Source organism: Mus musculus, chromosome 1 (genome assembly GCF_000001635.26).
Source record: "Mus musculus strain C57BL/6J chromosome 1, GRCm38.p6 C57BL/6J".
Lineage (NCBI taxonomy): Eukaryota > Metazoa > Chordata > Mammalia > Rodentia > Muridae > Mus > Mus musculus.
This window is the reverse complement of record NC_000067.6, coordinates 170555603-170572358: the sequence shown is the minus strand read 5'-3', so window position 1 is coordinate 170572358 and position 16756 is coordinate 170555603. Positions and strand designations below refer to the sequence as shown.

General features: G+C 43.6%; 1 protein-coding gene across 2 annotated transcripts in view; it reads left to right on the top strand.

Annotated features, from left to right (window-relative positions):
* The window catches only part of Nos1ap (nitric oxide synthase 1 (neuronal) adaptor protein), a 274383-nt gene that overhangs the window by 17491 nt on the left and 240136 nt on the right, over positions 1-16756 (top strand). The window contains exon 1 of one of the 2 annotated variants that reach the window (NR_154593.1): positions 15249-15655. The exons of the other annotated variant lie outside the window; for it this stretch is intronic. The gene's annotated coding sequence lies outside the window, so the exon portion shown is untranslated. Of the gene's footprint in view, positions 1-15248; positions 15656-16756 lie in introns of those variants that run through there. 2 annotated transcript variants of the gene reach the window in all.

Genomic DNA, 16756 nt, shown 5'->3' with positions numbered 1-16756 from the left:
ATTTTCTTTAGTCTTTCTTTTTCTTCAGTAAAAAGCTTGCTGGGCGTTGACCTAACTTTTCCTTATAATTCATGTACTTTGAAAGAAACAAAAGTTGCCTATAGGGTGGTGGTCTCTAAAGTGCATTAATTTTGCCAGAGATTTTTTGTTTTCTGTTTTGAAACAAAGTCTCATGTAGCTCAGGCTGGTCTCAATTTGCTATGTAACCAAGGCTAGCCCAGAGCTCTTGATCTTCTCAGGTGCTGGAATTACAGGTATGCACCATCACACTCAGTATTAGAGAATACCTTGATATAGCTGTTCTAGCTGGTACCCAGGTATACAGTGTGCTTCTTTTTCCCACACTGGAGATTAAATTTAGACCCTTGGACAGGTTAGGTGAGGCTGTAGCCCTGAGCTCTAGCTACATCCAGCCACAATAGCTCTTTTTAATATGAAGTTTCAAATCTTTTTATTTATTTATTGAAAAAACCTTCTCAGATCACTGTGAAATTTTGACCTCTGCTTCAGTCCTCTGAAGTCTCTCTTCCTTTCTTCCTATATTTCTCATTAAAAATTTTCCTAAGTTTCAGATAATCTGTTAGATATGATTTTTCTTACATTTCTTCTATCTTAATCTTCACTTCCCTGCCCCCTCCCCCCTGCTGGGAATCAAATCCAGGGGTTCATACCTTGGGTCTTAGTTTTTATTTCTAAGCTAATGTTTTCAACCTCCATTTATCTTTTTGAAATCTGTCATTTCACTTTGAATTTTCTCGACTCTAATTTATGTTTCTTTCCTTCCAAGCCTTGCATAATTTAAAATATTTATAGGCTATTTTGAAATATGTTATGTTTCATGTGCTTTTTAAAATGCCTTTTTGGCATGCTTTCATTGTCACATATCCCTAGAGATATAATTTTGTCCCTCAGCCTCTCTTTTTCTTATAGAAATGCTTATAGACTTACTCTTTCCTGTTAATACTTATTTAACTAGTTTTCATGGAGTTTAAAAAGGAGTCTTGAGTGCTGGAGAGATGACTCAGTACTTAAGTTGTTGCTGATGCAGAGGACCTGGGTTTGGGTCCCAGCACCCACCAGGCATCTCACAACCGTCTTTCATCCCAGGTCCATGGTTTCTGACGCCCTCTTCTGGTTGTTGTGGACACTGCATATACATGATGCACAGGCATATATGCAAGCAAAGCACTCATAGACATTAGAAAAGGAGTCTGGGTTTGATGACTTTTCTAACTTAACAAAGTGCCTCTATTTTCATATCAACTAAAAAGCTGGTGGTCTGGAGCTATAGCTCAGTCGCTTGGCATGGATAAAGCCCTGAGCTGGTGGTTCTCAACTTTCCTAACCCTTTAATATGTTTCCTGGTATTGAGGTGACCCCCTCCTTCCCCAAGCATAAGTTATTTTTGTTGCTGTTTTGTAACTGTAAATTTGCTACTTTTATGAATTGTAATGCAAAGATCTGACATGCTAATGTTCTCAGATGACTTCTGTGGAAGAGTTTTTTAACTTCCCAAAGAGGTTGCAGTGCTGCGTGGTTCACCATCTGGAGTGTAGGAAACAATAGAAAATGGTGGCCCTGCTTTTACAGTCTGTCCCCCCTTTTATCTGTCTATTCATCCTCTTTCTACTGTTGCCTGGTTTGCTCCGTTCTGATTCTGCCCCTGGCCATTTCTCCTCAGAGTGGCGTTCTGTCCTAGGGAGTTGTCCTGAGGACTCCAGTGAGTCTTTCAGAACCACACTGCCAGGCCCTTGCAGTTCTTTGTGGAGCTCTTCAGTTCCCTCTGTTATAAAAATAAAGAGAAAACAGAGATATGTTTGGAGGTGTGGTAAGATGTGGGGGAAGGGGAAAGGGGGTGCCTTTGCAGGCTCATGCCGAGACATCCCTTCCCCTGTGAGGGACCAGCCACAGACAGTATAGTACAGAATAGAGTTTATGCAGGGCATGGGGAGGGGAGTTAAGAGGGAGGGAGGGAGGGAGGGAGGGAGGAAGAGAGGGAGGGAGAGAGAGAGAGAGAGAGAGAGAGAGAGAGAGAGAGAGAGAGAGAGAGAGAGAGAGAGAGAAGAGGTTGGCCATGAGCACATGGAGAGAGAGTGGAGAGGGGAATGGAGAGAGAGGGAGAAGAGGGAAAGGGAACAAGGACAGGGGAGCAAGAGAGGCAAGAGAGGAGGGGTAAAGCAGCCCCTTTTATAGTGAGGCAGGCATACCTGGTAGTTACCAGGTAACTGTGGGGAAGAGCCTAGACTAAATGCCGACAGTTCCGTTCATGCAAATTTTCTTGTGTCTCATCGCTCTTCCCCCCTTTACCTTTATCTTAGTTTTTGTAGTGCCAGGAAAGGACCCAAACCCATGCTAGGCAAATGTTCCTCCTCTGCACTGCATCTCAGAGCTCCTGGCCTTTGTTTCCTCCTACACAGACATAGGTTTCCCACTGGCTTTTGGTGATTTGCTGACACCTTGCCATGAAATGTCGTTGAATGTTGTCTGAGCTTTTGGTTTTGCTTAGTTGCTCTGTTAAGATCTTTTGTAGGGATACAGTAGCCCTGCCCTCTCCAACGTACACTGGCACATCATTTTTTAAAAAATGTCACCATAGCATATCAAATCATTGTTTTGAGTTTTTAAAATTTTTTTCCCTTGTTGAAGCAGCAAAAGATGTAAATATTTACGTAAGATGGTTTTAAAATCCTTTCTGCCGGCCTGCACTTCCCTTTTCTGTTCGATCCATGGATTGGTGAGCTTTTGGAGGGAAGATTGCAGGTGTCCTCTCACAGGTGGCCCCCTCCGAGGCTCACAGAGGGCGAGGGCGCTTTACAGAGCCAGGAGCCCATGGAGTTCCATAGTCCTGCTGAGCTCAGGCTGCTGGCTCTGATGGAGGCATGTTGATGGGGGTTAACTTCACTAGGGCAACAGGGCATGGTTTACAGAGAACATGACCAAAGTGGAGTTCCAGAGAAATAGAATTGCCAGGGGAACCTCAGAGCCTTATTTTAAGATTCAGGTTCTGAGTCAGCCCCGTTGTTTATAGATGAGGGCACTTGGGAAGAGAGAGGTGGAGGGGTCTTGTTCAGGGCTGTTAATGTACCAGGCAATGGGAAGGGCTCTTCAGCCACTCCACCATTCCTCACTCATGCTAGCTGCTCAGACCCCAGGCTTCTGTTGAGTCATTGCTAAGTTGAGCATTTTAAAGAGAAGAGGGCTTGGGCAGAGTGGATTGGAGGGTCCTCACTCTTTTGTTTTAAGAAATTCAGTGTTTCAAATAGTGGGTTTACTCAAAACAGAGGCTGCGTAATTTGGTGTTTGCATGGAGTAATTATGGAGTAGCATGGTGGATTTCCAAAGCGGTCTCACAACTTGTTCATCCTAAAAATAAGGGCAGAACTGAAAGGCCTGGCTGAGGGAGTCCCAGATAACTTTCACTCCACCAGGTGGCAAACATGGGATTGGGGACTTTTCCAAGAAAGGGACTCATTGATTAATGGTTCATGACAGTTGATTTGATGAATTGACCTTATGTTTGCCAACAACCAGTCTATCCCACTGGTTTTCTTGTTCCCTTGGTCAAGAGGATGGTAATTAAAGATGACAGTTGTGCTATGGTGGAACACGCCTTTAGTCCCAGTACTCGGGAGGCAGAGGCAGGTGGGTCTCTGAGTTCAAGGTCAACCTTGAATATAAAGTGAGTTCTGGGCCAGCCAGGGCTGCATAGAGAAACACTGTCTTGAACCCCTCGTCCCCCAACCAAGAAGATAATTCGTGTTTGTGTATCAAAGCCTAGTAATACTTTGTATTCAGTATATATGCACTGAGTATATTTGTTTGGACAAAAGGAAAAGATAGTTAAAACAAAGTTAATGACCATGTGTGCGTTATTGAGTATTAAAGTTATATGATGTGAAGGCTGAGAAGAAAGCATCAGAGGCCTTTCTATATGTAACATGGCAAGGAAGATTTGGATACCAATTCATCTATGCTCTTCAGTGCATATCCTTTATTCAATTTTGTTATTATAGTGGAGACATCAACTGAGAGGGAAGATCATAGAAGTGTATTTACCGTTAGAGTAAAATGATTCGCTTGCTTTTCTCCCCTCTTCTGTTTCCCTCCCTCCGCCCCCTCCGTAATTGTATCTGATCTTTTGCAAGTTTTCAGACACTTGGGCTCTGTGTGCTCTCCAGTTCCTATGGTAGGTTTGAATAAGAATGACCCCATAGGTTCATATGTGTGAATACTTGATGTCTTAGGGTTTCCATTGCTGTGAAGAGACACCATGGCCAAGGCAATTATAAAGGACAACGTTTAATTGGAGCTAGCTTGCACTTTCAGAGGCTCAGTTCATTCTCATGGCAGGAAACATGGCAACATGCAGGCAGACATGGTGCTAGAGGACCTGAGAGTTGTACTTAAAAAAAAAAAGATTTCTTTATTTTATTTATATGAGTACACTGTAGCTGTCTTCAGACACACCAGAAGAGGGCATCAGGTTCCATTACAGATGGTTGTGAACCACCATGTAGTTGCTTTCTGGAAGAGCAGTCAGTGCTCTTAACTGCTGAGCCATCTCTCCAGCCCCTGAGTGTTCTACATTTTGATTTGAAGGCAACCACACTGAGTGTAGCTTGAGCACAGGAGACCAAGGGCCTGCCTTCATAGTGACACACTTCTTCCAACAAGGCCACACCTATTCCAATAAGGCCACATTTCCTAATAGTGCCACTCCCTATGGGCCAAGCATTTAAACTCATGGATCTGTGGGGGGCCATAACCTATTCAAACCACCACATTCACCTATCATATACTTTCACCTCTGAAACCATAAGTCCAAATTAAAACACTTTCTTTTATAAGCTATCTTGGTCATGGTGTTTTATCACAACAATAAAAAAAGTAACAGACACTTATTAAAGTTTGAAATCATGGTGATTTTCACCCGTGGCTAGAACTAAGTTTTAGCTGCCGAATGTTCTAACATCCCATAGCTAACAGAACCTGGACTCCAGAGCTTCTGACAGAGTGAATGCCACTGTGCAGAGATGGCCGTGATAGAATTCCCCCTCATCTCCCAGCAGAGGATAAGTGGAGAACTGTTAAATTTGGAAGAGAATTTTATTCATGTAGCCAATGCTTTGTGTTTACTGTGGTAAAATCAGGGCCAACGCTGGGTGCTGGGGATGCAACCTTGAAGATAAGGTTATCTTTAAGGACCGTGTGATGTAGATATGGAGTCAGGCAGTATTGGGATGTCCTGTGGACCTTGCTTGTTTCTCCATGTAATAGGGAAAGAATGCCTTTTCGTATGCTTAGCATGTATTCATGTGTTTAGGGTTTGATATCTCCTTTGGCATACATACAGAGTAGTGGAGGAGATACTGTGGATGTTCTTGCAATGAAGAAGCAGTGCAAAAGAATAAGTCAATATCAACAAAGAACACAGTACAGTTTTCTGTCCTTGAAGACATATTTCTGATGATGGTGACCAAGAACCTGGATTCTTGATTCCCTCAGGAACCCCCATTAGTCACTCTGTGACTTAGTAAGAACTTGGGGTGTATAAAGTGGTTATCTCTAACCTCCCTGGCTTCCCTTGTGGCCCGTTATGTCAGAGTTCATATCATAGGAGACACCCAGATGATGGCAGATAAGAGCTGGACTCTGAGCTGATGGGTGGGACTGAGGGCAGAAGGACTTTACATTCTCTTGCCTCACCCTGGAAGTAGCTATGGCTGTCCGATGGAGTGGTCTCCTGGCATCATAAATGTCTTCATTCTGATCCATCTGCCCCATGCTCCTAAGTCCATCAACTGTCTTAGTCTGTAGTCATGATGAAAGCTGGATTGGAATAGAGCATGCCATTGGCCTCCTTTGCACATTTGGGTCTCATTTAAATGTTGGTAGTGTGTGCCTGGTCAAACTTGGCAAAAATCTTGCTTGATTTATTCTTCCCCTGGAGCTCACAAAACCTATAAAACAGAATTAGAGAACCACCCCTTAATCAAGCTTGGTAAGGCTAACCAATAAACACAGTCTTACTGATGGATAGATGGTTTAGTACATGTCTGCTGGGTCTACAGGTATCTGGCTTTGGCCTGCCTGGGAGGTGGTCACGAGGTAAATTTCTGTACATTTAGAGGCCTTTTCCTTTGTTTTCCTTTGCACTATTTGAGACTTTGATTTCAAATAGTAAAAATGAGTTTGGCAGTTTATCCAGGATCACACAGCAGTCTTAGGGGTGAACAGAGAAGACACATGCCTGTCTTTTGTTTTGTTGATGCTCCCTTCTAAACTGTGGGCCAAATATGCCATCCATCCTAGCTCTAAATCTAGTACCATGTAGCCACAGGATACTCTTGCACCTTGTAGGCAAGTCATCTAGTTGCCACGTTATGAGCATGAGACTCATGTAGCCTTCTGTTTTCCATAGTCATGTGCAAGTACTTGCTAATAACCCCAGTGTTGGGGCATGCACGTTCTTTAAGCAGAGACTTCCTTAATGACTTAAAGACAAGGTGCTATGGACGGAATGCTTGCGGACTACGAATTCCGTGTATTGAAACACTGATTTCTAGTTGGATGGCATTAAGGTAGGACTTAGGATGTTATTAAGGTAGGACTTTGGGTACTTAGGTCCCAAGTGTAGGATTGTGAGGATACAGTGAGTGGGTGTGTGTCTACAGGCTTGGAAGAACCTTTGCTAGAGACCCTGAGTCTGCTGGCATCTTGATCTTGGACTTTCTGGCTTTCAAAATCATGAGAAACAAATGTCTGCTGTGCAAGCCACAAAGTCCATAGTTAGAACATCTAAAGTTACGACAGGGTGGTGTGGATAGGCTCTGGTATTGGAAGAGAAAGTCGGGAATGGGGCAAGAATGCAATAATGAATGGCTCATTTAGAATGTTAACTGTCATTTGTCTTGTGCTTGTCAAGTGCTGTAGAGACTATTTTAGACTGTTAACACATCTGTAAGTGGGATTTCTCATGTCCTGAACTTGTGGTCATGTGTAAGATGAAAGATTTTCAGCACCTGGATACCTGAGTTCAAATCCAGGCAAGTCACCTTTTCAACTTTGGTTTTTTTCCTTCTTCCTTGGATTTATTTTGAAATGCAGGGAATTTCACATAGTGCTTCATGCACTACTCACACTACTGAGCTTCAGCTTCAGCTGATAGAACAGATTTTTATGAGGGTTAAATGTGTTAACCGAAACACTCCCCCCTCCTCCTCCTCTTCCTCTTTCTTTCCTTCTCCCTCTCCCGCTCTGCCCACTTCTTCCTCTTCCTCTTTTTTCTCCTCTTCACCTCCTCCCACCCAATTCTTTTGTTTTTTATTTTTTCAAGAATGGGTTCCTCTGTGTAGCCCTGGCTGTTCTGGAACTCACTCTGTAGGCCAGACTGGTTTCGAACTCTTAGAGACCCACCTTCATCTACCTCCTGAGTGCTGGGACTGAAGGCATTCGCCACCCCCACTCCCGTTTAAAGGCTCTCAGGTAGTGCCTGCTGGCTTTGCTTGCCATATAATTTGCTATATAACTAAGGACATTCTCTTTCATCTTTGTTAGTGCATGTCAATTAATATTCTTAATTGTTAGTAAGTTTTAGGGTTATCTTTCATTCTTTCATTTCATTTTTCTTCTGCTGGCATTTCAAGAGACAATTAGTGGTTTAAAATTTCATTAGTCAGCGGTATTAATCAAGGGCTTCAAGCAGAGACAACACATTAGAGTTGTAATTTTTTTTTTTTTTTGCAGGGATCTGACTTTTTTGAGACAGAGTCTTGTTTTGTAACCAAGTTGGCCTTGAACTTAGTACCTTTTGCCTTGGCTCTCTTTGAGTGGCAGGGTTACACGTATGCACCACTGTGCCTAGAAAAAGATGTAATTGTCAATGGAGATGTTAACGAGCCTTCCCTTTTCAGCATCTTATTTCTATCTATGTAACTCCAAGGATGGCAGAGTCTCCATTTTCCATGACTGAACATTTTATGTAGAGACAGCTTCACTGTTAGAAGATTCCTTCCTTAGTTTGATCTAGTGCCTCTGTAGAACCTTGGTACTTAGAACCATAATTGGGCTTCTTGGAGTGAATTTAATTTTTTTGATATTTAAGATGTATTTTGCCGAGTGGTGGTGGCACACGCCTTTAATCCCAGCACTTGGGAGGCAGAGGCAGGTGGATTTCTGAGTTCAAGGCCAGCCTGGTCTACAAAGTGAGTTCCAGGACAGCCAGGGCTACACAGAGAAACCCTGTCTCAAAGAAACAACAACAACAACAACAAAACAACAAAAAAGAGACATATTTTAGGCATATGTTATAGATAAAACTATAAACACAAGGGCCTAGTGCAGCACACCTCTAATCCCAGCACTAGGGAGGCCAGGGCAAGGAAATCTCTGAATTTGAGGCCAGCTTGGTCTAAATAGCAAATTAGAGTCTATATTATAGTGGAGGCTACTTAGTAGACCCTCAACAAGTAAAATGAAACAAAGAAGTCACACACCCAGAAGAGAACATACATAGTTTAAGTCCCTGTATATTCAATTTGTTTTCATCCATCTTCAAGTAAACACCATCTTCAAGTCATTGTTTTATCCTTTCCTTATATTTATCATTTTGAAAAACATGTGAAAATTTGGTATGATGACATGTAATTCCAGCACCCTGAAATAGGGTGCACTGGCTGGTTTTGTGTGTCAACTTGACACAGGCTGGAGTTATCACAGAGAAAGGAGCTTCAGTTGAGGAAATGCCTCCATGAGATCCAACTGTAAGGCATTTTCTCAATGAGTGATCAAGGGGGAGAGCCCCTTGTGGGTGGAACTATCTCTGGGCTGGTAGTCTTGGGTTCTATAAGAAAGCAAGCTGAGCAAGCCAGGGGAAGCAAGCCAGTAAGAAACATCCCTGCATGGCCTCTGCATCAGCTCTTGCTTCCTGACCTGCTTGAGTTCCAGTGATCAACAGCAATGTGGAAGTGTAAGCTGAATAAACCCTTTCTTCTCCAACTGCTTCTTGGTCATGATGTTTGTGCAGGAATAGAAACCCTGACTAAGACACAGGGGTATGTGAATTTGAGGCCAGCTTCTGTAGCGTGGTGAGACCCTGACTCAAGAAGCTTGCCATATTTAATTACCTAATACCATTTTTAGGGGCTGGAGAGATGACTCATCAGTTGAGAGCACTGACTGCTCTTCCAAAGGTCCTGAGATCAATTCCCAGCAACCACTTGGTAGCTCACAACCATCTGTAATGGGATCTGATGATCTCTTCTGGTGTGTCCGAAGACAACTACAGTGTACTCATATAAATAAAATAAAGAAATCTTTAAAAATACCATTCTTAGTCTTTTTGGTTTTGTGTATGGATTTATGGATTTTTTGGGGGGTGGGTCCTTGTATGGTGTATGTATGTGTTTGTGTATGGGTATATACACATGTGTATACAGGTGTGCATTCCTCTCTGTGTGTGCATGTGTGTGTGTGTAGGTCACAGGCCAATGTGACTATCTTCCTCCATTATATCATGCTCTCTTACCCAACCTGGAGCTTTTGAGGTTTAGCTTTCTTTCATTCATTTGCTTTCATTGTTAAGTTGTATTCCATTGTGTGGACATACCATCATTTATGCATTGTTCTAGGACAGATTTCAGTGTATAGAGTGCTGCAGTAAACATTCTTATTTAAATCTCTGCATCTCCTTGAGCACCTCTGTAAGTCCTTAGTCATAGAAGGGGGTGGGGGTGGGGGGGAGGATGGGCACACCCTCTGCTTCCTCCCCTTGTGTGATTTCTAGAGGAATGCGAGTTGATGGGACATACATTCTCTGCTGCTTTGTGAGAGGCCCATGCTAACACTTGATTTTGTTAGCATTTCTTTGGCTAATGATGTGAAATACCTAAAATTTCCTAATTGTCAGTTACTGGAAGCATTCTTTCTTATGTTTATTGGTCATTAGAAGCATTCTCTCTCTCTCCTCCTCCCTCCCTCTCTCTTTCTCTGTCATCTTCTATTTTTTCCACATTTTTTTGAGGTAGGGTCTCAGTGGTGTAGTCGTGGCTGGCCTGGATTTTGCTCTGTTGATCAGGCTGTTCTCAAACTCACAGGGATCCACCTGCCTCTTCTTTCTGAATGCTTGGGATTAGAGACCACCAGGTTTCTTAGTTATATCTTTATGTGCTCTTAGTGGGATTGGTGTTTAGAAGCCTTCCAGTTTCGGTTGCTACAGTTTCTGAAGAACTTAGATTTTTTTCTTACTGTTGGGAACACTCTTCACTGGTATTTGGTAGCTTCACCATGAAAAGTGCTTCTCATTTTTCATGTTCCACACACATGCTTTTGTTCTGTTTAGACTGTCGAACTACAGACCCTTGAAGTTAAAACTAGAAACATGAAGGCCAGCCAAGTGGCTCGGTGGGTGAAGGTGCTCACATCAAAACTGGCCTACCCAAGTTCCCACCCTGGGATCCACATGGAAGAAGAGACTGGATTCTCCCAAGTTGTTCTCTGAGCTCCACTGTCGTTCCATGGCATGGTATATGTACAGATATACATATAACACAGAATAAAAGTATAAAAAAACCTAGAAACATGGGTTGTCATTATCATGAATGTATCATAACCATGTGAAAAAAAATGCCCAACTTGACTCAGTGATTGAGATCATACAAAGATGGCATTTCTCAGAAACAACAAGGGAGCGGGGCCACTGGAGTGCTTACCAAGTATGCCTTGAAGTCTAGATTTCAATCTCCAAGCACTGTGTGTGTGTGTGTGTGTGTGTGTGTGTGTGTGTGTGTGTGTGTGTTTGGGGAAGGAGGTATCTGCAGTGGAGTAATCTTTAGACCTTGTTAGGTGACAGCACAAGATAATATTTGCCTCAGAAGAGACTCTATGTCTTTGTTTACTTCTTGTTTGTTTTTAAGAAATGGGAGAGTGAGTCATGTAGTCAGAATAGTAACAAAAGGCCGTTTTGTTTTGTTTTAGTAGAGGAGAGCGAACAGCAAACACCCTGGAGGGGAGGACATGATACAGCCTTTCTTTAACACACCTGGTCTCAGTGACTTAGTGTTGGAAAAATGTAGAATTATACATAATTTTAAAATAAAAAGCAATCTCTGAGAAAGCCAAACAAATGTAACTGTTTTGAGGTGTTTGGCGTGACCCACAGGATCAGAGCCTGCCTGGCTTCACTATTGCCGTGGTCTGCCTCCCCAAGCAGCACACCATCATCAGGATGGTTCTGAAACCAATGAGAACATTGCTAGACTGTTCTTCAGTTGTCATTGTTGGGGGTAAACATCTAATAACACTGGCAGGAGGAAGGACGCACTGACATAAGGACAATGGGGTGACGGAAATCCCAGTCCTCAGTTTGGTGGCTCACTGGTAGGCACTGGTGAAGCATTTAGTTTTTAAAGATGCTGGAGTTCTGATGACTGGAAAGGCTCCAAATATTTGACCCTGTAGCAGGAAGCCTGCCTTTGGGCCAGGTTGTGATTGACAAGGATCATTTCCTAAGAAAAGCAGCCAAGGCTCTTTGGAGAAGAGACAACTTTCTGCTCTGGGACAGGAGGGAGTGTGCCGTAAGCAGGGGCACCATCCAGGACTTCCAAGGCTATGTTGAAGAAGGCTTTAAAACCAACCTGGAGAGGTTTCTACTGGCCAAATGGGGACAGTCTGGGCATTGTTAAAAATTAGCATGGCAAGGAAAAAAGTCATTCTGCAAGGAAAAAAGTCATTCTGTTGGATGCTTGGACAATAAACCCATTATTTTGACAACTGGCAAATAGAGGTAAAGAAAGAACTCCCTCAAGTGCCTTGGGAGGTGAGGGTGGCTAGGAGAGCGGGGAACTGAACAGACTCTGTGTTTTCTAATCTCTGTAATGGGTCCATGGGTCTAGGTGGTGGTTCGAGGACACACTGGCAACACAGAGGGATGCTAACCAGGCTTTGTGTGTCTCTGGATTAAAAAATATTAGTGTGTGTGTGTGTGTGTGTGTGTGTGTGTGTAGAGGCCAGAGGGAGACTTGTAAAAAGGTCAGTTTTCTTTGTCCATCAGATGGAACCCTGAGATTAAACTTAGGTCATCAGGCTTGGCATAGGTCCCTTTACCCACTCAGTCATTTTCCTACGTCTCTTGATTTATCTTGGCCCCAAAATGCTTAATTTAACCAAACCTCCAGACTTAAGTTTTAATTTCTTTTTAAATTGTTCATTTACCCATACTACCCCTGCCCTCACTGTGTAGCCAAGGCTGGCCTGAGACACCTGGTACTGCTATGTCTAGTCCAGGTGCTGGGATTGCAGGTGCACGCCACCGCACATGGCCAACATACTGCTGAAAAGATCTCCAAGAAGCAGAGGACATGCTCAATACTACCAAGGGAAGGCAGTCAGCCAAACTTAGGTTATAGAAAACCCACAGGGAAATGATCTGGGTTTTCTAATAACCGCCGAAAGTAAATTACAGAGAGGAAAATTCAAGATGAGCCCGAGGATTAAAAATAGGTGAATGAAGCAATTGTAGTTTGGACTCCATTTGAATAATAAGAATTATAATGAAATATATAACAATGTCTTTGAGGTGGTGAGGGGAATCTTGGGCACTGACTGATGGTAAAAACCAAGGAAAGTGGTTGTGAGGCTGCCTAAGGAATGATTACAGCTAGGAGTTAGCTCTCTCGGTAGAGCATTTGCTGTGTAAGAATGAGGACCTGGGTTTGATATCTAAAACCCAAATAAAAGGCCAGGTATGGTGACTCATACCTGTAATCTCAGTATTGGAGAAGTGGAGACATGTGGCCCTCTGGGCTTGCCGGCAGCCTTCCTAGCCAAATGGGTGGACAGCACCTGAGGGACATTGCTCCGTCCTCCACACACATGTGCGCATGTCCATGTGTCTGCATTCACAGGTGCGTGTGCACACATACACGCATATGATCTCTATCTTGTATATTTTGAATTACTTTGGAAACAATTTGATATCTGAGGTTTTCTGTGATTCTCCAATGAGTTGGGGAGCAATGTAGAAAAAGCTAAACTAAGTGGTTCTGAGTTGGCGGTGACTGAAACTGGGTCACCCCTGGGGACCACTTACTGCATTTTTCTCTACTTTGGGCCGTGCTTAGGGTTATCCGTGCTGAAACATGAAATGAAAATGGAACGCTTGGCATGGATCCGGCTCACACAGGGAATACCTGAAAAGTTCTGTGTGGATGGTGTGGAACGTCATTTCTGTGTTGTCCCCTGTACATCAGAGACAAGTTCCCAGCGGGAGCAGAGCACACGTGGATGGCTCAGATTTGTCCCTGTTTGAGTTCACTGTTTTAATGCTCACTGCGCCCACCGTCAGTGCACGCTGAGGGAGGCAGTCTAAGCTGGCATCCTTGGGAGGACTTTCATTCCAGGACCCCTCGAGGTGGGTTTTGAGTCTCTTTCACTCTGTTTTGTCTTCTGTTGTTCCATCCAGGTCCAGCTGCCTACAAACTTCAGGGTCCTCTGGGTTGTTTCTCCATCCCCAAGTTTCTCAGGTCTGTTGAGGGGCTGTGATCTCAGAACAGCTGGGATTTAATCCTTTCACTGCCCACTGCCCTGCCCCCATTGCTTTGTGTTCATCAAGACAGTTAAATTCTATATGTTGTCACATGTAGGGAGGGATGCTTGTGTGTGTGTGTGTGTTGTTGTTGTTGTTGAGCCTCTAGCGTGCTGTTTAGAGTTTTGCACTAAGTCATTCATGGCCCACTGTCTGTCTGGATACATAGTTACTAGCTATCCCCATCCTACTCCACCCCTATTTTTTCAGTACAGCTAATTGAACTTAGGGCCTCTCACATTCTGCTACTGAATGCTCAGACACTCTTTTTTGGTTTGGTTTTTAAGACAAGTTCTTTCTAAGTTGGGTAGACTATCCTTGAATTCCCTGTGTATCTTTGAGTGAGTCTTAAAATTGTGATCCTTCTATCTCAGCCTCCTGAGTAGCTGGGATTCTAGGCTTGTCCTACCAGGCATGGCAGCCAGAGAGCTTTGAATGTGTCCAAGGAGGTGAGCAGAGCCGGGGGACCCAGAAGAATATTAAACTATAGATGAAGGAAGTTTTCATATTGATGATATCCTCAAACCCAGTGCTCTGGAGTTCAGGAAGCTTTTCACAGAATTGTGCCATCTCCTGAATTCCTCCTCCACACACCTGTGCTCAGCGATGGAGTGGTTAGTCATCATCGTCTGACAATAACTTCCTTGCTGTCTCTGCTTTGTCACACTCCCTCTTTCCTTTAGCCAAAGTTAAAAATATCCTAGGTGATGCCAGTGGTGGATCATTTGTATGGCATACGCCACCACAATTATTGCCATGGCCAAAGAGTACCAATTGCTACTTATATCAACTCAGAACATAACTGTGCTCCAGGGATACTGGGAACTTGAGTCTTTAACCCTAACCCTAATATTTAATTCTCTTTAAAATGCTGTGATATACATATTAAAATTAGAGTGCTGGATGTGGTGCACACATCTATAATCCCAGCATTCAGGAGGACTATCAAGATGGAGGTTAGCCTGGACTATGTTGCCCTTTCAAAAAAACCCAAACACTACGTAGTGTTACCTTTGTGACTTTAGGTAAGATGAAATACTTCCCTGAGTCATGGCACTAATGAACATCAGTCCCAGGATTTGGACCAAGGAGTATCTGATGTCAAGGCCTGAGCTATAACCATGAAATTACTCAATGGATGTTCATTCAGATAACATCTACTGAGCATCTGTCTCCTGCATGCCAGGTACCAGGGATGCAGTTGTGAGTAAGACAGATAGTCTTTTGTCCTAAAACAAATCCAGAGGCTGATAGGAAATGGTATATTTTTAGGCAGGAATAAGTGGTTTGAAGGAAATGAAATGGGGTCAAATCGTGCACAGTATTCAAGGTATGTGACTGGGGCTGCTGATTCTGGCTCAGTGGGGCTTTCTAAGTTAGACAGGATTTGACAGAGCATCAAGTGGGAAGAAGCCCTGTGGTGGGAACTGTCGTGTTGTGTTTGGGGAAGAGTACATGGGGAAGCTGAAGCTATTGGAGTCAGGGTTTCTGGTTCAGCCGTGAGGGCAGAGCTGTGGGGCTTCTCCTTGATTGGCTATGACTGTGGTGAGGACTACCCCCTTTGACAACGGAGGAGAAGAGCAGAGCTCGTTGACCCCTGATGGAATTCATTCCTGAGAAAAAGGACTCCCTCCCGCAAGAATGACTCATTTTTATTTTGTTTACTGTATTTTAAGACTTTTGGAGCTCTAGTCTCAAAATGAATAGGATGGTATTACGAACAGTGGAGAGCCCTGGCTTGCTTGCAAGTGTGAAATCTGCTCTAGGGTCTTAAATGATGTCAAGTGAAAGCAATGTCAACAGAGTGACTTGGTTGCCAGCAAGCTGTTGCAGGCAGAGGCTTTCCTGACGGATGGGGTACAGAGAGGACGATACCTGCCAAGTAGGAGGACGATGTTCCTGGAGAAAAATGGACATGGGATTTTTGGATGCTGCTGCACTCCCTCGTTGTTGTTGAGAAGTTGCCCTCTTCCTCAGCAGGATGAGTCAAGCCTGACTGGAGATGGAGGAGAACTTGGACCCGTTGATCTCTGAAGTCTTCCATTCTGCAGACCTGGGAGCCTTATTGCCTAGGTACCATTCAGTTCAGAGGCAGTAGACATGGGTGGTAGTAAAGATTCAGAGAAGATCCCAAATGATGTCCCTTTGGGCGTGGCATGGTGGTATCCCATTATACCCCTAACTCTTCTCACTGTCTTGCAGCTAGGGAGGCCTGGAGTAATCAGGGGTCTCTTATTTATCTTGGCGCCTTACTTAAGGTAGCTCTAGATTTTTAACCTAACTGGTAGTAACTGTATGTCTTAGAGCCTGTCTGCCTGCCTCTTTGGCAGTTTGGGAACCCCTGTGGTAGTCTCTGAGGATGTGAGGTACTTCAGAACTCTTTCTTGGTGTGGCCAGCAGAAGGATTGTGTAGTGGTTGGGTACCAGCAAAAAACCTCAGAAAGGAAGGCTTGAGTTACCATCTCAGGAGCTTCTTGTGGAAGGTGTGTGAGAATTGGACACTGAATTTGATTGCATAGCCTAGGCTGCTTCTTTCAGTCATCTTGGTGTTCAGTTGATGTATGTCTAAACACCTTGGGGAGTTTAGAACAGTGCCTCCCAGAGGGGCCATCCCTATCTCAGGTTGTTCTTTGCTTGGGCTTTTAACATCAGTGATATGTATGGACCTTTAGGCAGGTTTTCTTTCCTCAGAGCTTGAGATCTAAGACATTCTGACACAGATGCACATTTGAAAAATAGACACCCTGAAGACTATTGAATAGTTTTGTCAGTCGTTCGCTACAGCTGTCATTTATGGAAAAGACATGTTAAGTTTTACCTCTTACTTTTGCTCTTTAAATCACTTGTCTAAGTACACATGTACTTATACCATAGATTGCATGGATTAGTGTCTAAACAGATCAGGGGTAGACCAGTTGTCCTCAGTAGTAGTAGTTCCCTTTCCCATTGCTTTGACAAGACCTCTGACAAAAATAATAAAATAAAGGATTTATTTGGGCTTGTGTTTGAGTGTGTGTCCATCATGGTGGTACCATGGGTGTCAGTCATCTGATCACTTTGTGCCTCTAGTTGTAAAGCAGGGAGAGATGAATGTTGGTACTCAGCTTACTTTTTCTCTCCTGGCCCCTCTACTCAGTCCAGGATGCCAGTCTGTGGGGAAGTGCCACCCACACT